This window comes from Globicephala melas, chromosome 10 (assembly GCF_963455315.2).
Source record: "Globicephala melas chromosome 10, mGloMel1.2, whole genome shotgun sequence".
Taxonomy (NCBI): Eukaryota; Metazoa; Chordata; class Mammalia; order Artiodactyla; family Delphinidae; genus Globicephala; species Globicephala melas.
The window spans coordinates 46,241,940-46,244,777 of NC_083323.1; positions in this window are offsets into that span (position 1 = coordinate 46,241,940).

Below are 2,838 nucleotides of genomic sequence, written 5' to 3' on the forward strand. Positions count from 1 at the left end.
TGATTATTCCTTTCATTTTTTGCATCTCATATGTCTGGAGACATCCATTTGCTAAACAAGTTTCAGACTGTTAATTTAGAGCCATACTTTAGCAAAAGTCGTCACAATCTTAAAGCTGAAATAGTATAGAACAGAAAAGGAGAAAACATGATTTTTTAAACATAATACTATTATAAAACATTTTTATTAAGGCTAATTAAATCAAAACACCTAAAACCCAGAAGAGGTTCTGCCACTAGATTTTGAAAGAATTGGCAAGGCTTTTAATGTTGCCAATAAAAGGAGCATTCATAATAGACGTGTACAAAATTAACTGGTAAAATTCAAGCTTGAGTAACATAGAAAAACCGTGCAGGGATGGTTCTGTGTAGGCGTTAACATTCACCAAAGGCCATGCTCACTAAAATATCTCCCTAACCCAGTATCTCCCACGGAAAATTGTACTATTATTTTAAAGAATTGTTGATCTAAGTAAAGCTTGCCTTTTTTTCTGGGGTTTATTGTAATGATGCAAGAACCTTTGTGTAAAGTGTCTTAATATTAAATTGCTTTTCTCTTTGCTTTTGGAGCTCTTGATCCCAGGAAGAAACTTGGCATCTATTTCAGTCTTTAAGAAAGAACCAGCAATGAAATATGTTTCCTGTCTCTGCTACCCTGCTGCAAGCTGTTGGTGGCTAAGAAGTTTCTGTGTCTTACGGCTTGCAGAGGAGATAAGGTAAAAAACAAGAACAAAAATCAGAACCAAAAAGCTGACAATACAACTATAGAAACAAAGGGCATGAAAAGTGGAAAAGTTCAGAAGTCTGGGAACATTCCTAAATCTAACCTCAATCAGAAAATGCCATTTGTGGGCTTTCCTGGTGGCGCAGTGGTTGAGAGTCCGCCTGCCGAGGCAGGGGACACGGGTTCTTGCCCCGGTCTGGGAAGATCCCACGTGCCACGGAGCGGCTAGGCCCGTGAGCCATGGACGCTGAGCCTGCGTGACCAGAGCCTGTGCTCCGCAACGGGAGAGGCCACAACAGTGAGAGGCCCACGTACCGCAAAAAATATAAATAAATAAAAGGAAAGAAAAGAAAATACCATTTGTAAGAGATATAAATTAAATGTTCAAGCCATATTTCACTCCTAAAGAACTTTCCAGTGAACCCTGACCCAGTCTTCACTCAGGTAGGTGTTCCTTCCCGACTCATGACAGATGGCTGGGGAAGGAAACAACTGTCTACCTGCAAAGGATAACACATCAGCAATAAATAAAGGCAAACCAGGACCAAGAGAAATAAAATGAATGCTCCCGCTTTGGTGGAAAAATATGAGGAAGAAGGCAAAGAGGGAGTAAAATTAAAGGTGAGAGCTAGAATCTGAAGGCTCTATTGGGAGTCTTAGACCCCTTGCAGTAGCAGAGGATTTTCTCATTTAGGAGGAAGACACTCCGGACTTCCCTGGTGGCACAGTGGTTAAGAATCTGCCTGCCAATGCAGGGGACATGGGTTCGATCCCTGGGCTGGGAAGGTCCCACATGCCATGGAGCAACTAAGCTCATGCGCCACAACTACTGAGCCTGCGCTCTAGAGCCCGCGAGCCACAACTACTGAAGCCGGCGCGCCTAGAGCCCGTGTTCTGCAACAAAAGAAGCCACCGCAATGAGAAGCCCGCGCACCACAAGGAAGAGTAACCCCAGCTTGTCACAACTAGAGAAAGCCCACACGCAAAAACAAAGACCCAACACAGCAAAAAATAAGTAAACAAATAAATATTAAGAAAAAAAAGAGGAAGACATTCCAAGTCCTGTTTAAAGTGCTACAGAAGGGGACTGCATGTTTAATCTCTAGAATGGTCACTAATAGTTTGACTCAAGGCTATTATCTTATTGAGTGCCTTCATCTGCCATATACTACTGATTAGTGAATGTTTCTACTTTATAGATAATAAAGTAGAGGCACAGAGAAGACCAGGATAGTGCCCAAAATTTAGCAGAAGAATAGGAATAATAGTTAATGCATGTTATGCGCTAACTATAGTATCATCTAATTTAACTCTTCACACAGCCTAGTTCTTAGACTTATATTGGAGACACGGAAACTGAAGTCTAAAGAGACAAAGTAATTTGCCCAAGGCCATACAATGCCAGAGCTCAGTTTCCAATCTGAATCCTTCTGACTTCAAAATGCGGCCTCTTAACCTCTACGCCAGTGTATCCCAAAGTTTGGTCCCCAAATGGGACCTGGTTAGAAATGCAAATTCTCAGACTGACACCCTCACAATCCTGTTGAATCTGAAACTGTGGGGATGAAGCCCAGGAATGTGTTTTTAACAAGCCCCCAATGTGATCAGATGCATGCTTTTCTGCGTGGAGCCTCTCTGCTTTGCAGTTTCTTGTCAGCCAAATCTAATTCTTTGAGAAGAAACTCTGTCGAACCCCGTATGACAAAGAGGAAGAGTAGTGTGTAATATTTTTGACCCCTAGTGCATAATAAGCACTTAATAAACGTTAGCAACTATTACTATTATGTTCCAGGTAGCACTCTGTACAGCCTTACCCGTGTTATATCATTTAATTTTTGCAAAACTAAATAAGGCAGGGCCTATAATTATTTCCATTCTACAGATGAAGAAACTGAGGCACAGAGAGAGAGTGAGTATCTGGCCATAGGTCACAGAGCTGGCAAATGTCATAGAGCTGGCAAATGTCATAGTCTTACTTTGAACATGGACAGAGTAATTCTGAAGCCTGTGTTCTTAACCACTTCCTCCCATCCCACAGGTTGGAGAAAAGGTTGATTAATCTCCATAGCTTGAATTAAATTCAACTTTGAGCTTTCAGTTCAGCTTTGCAGACTC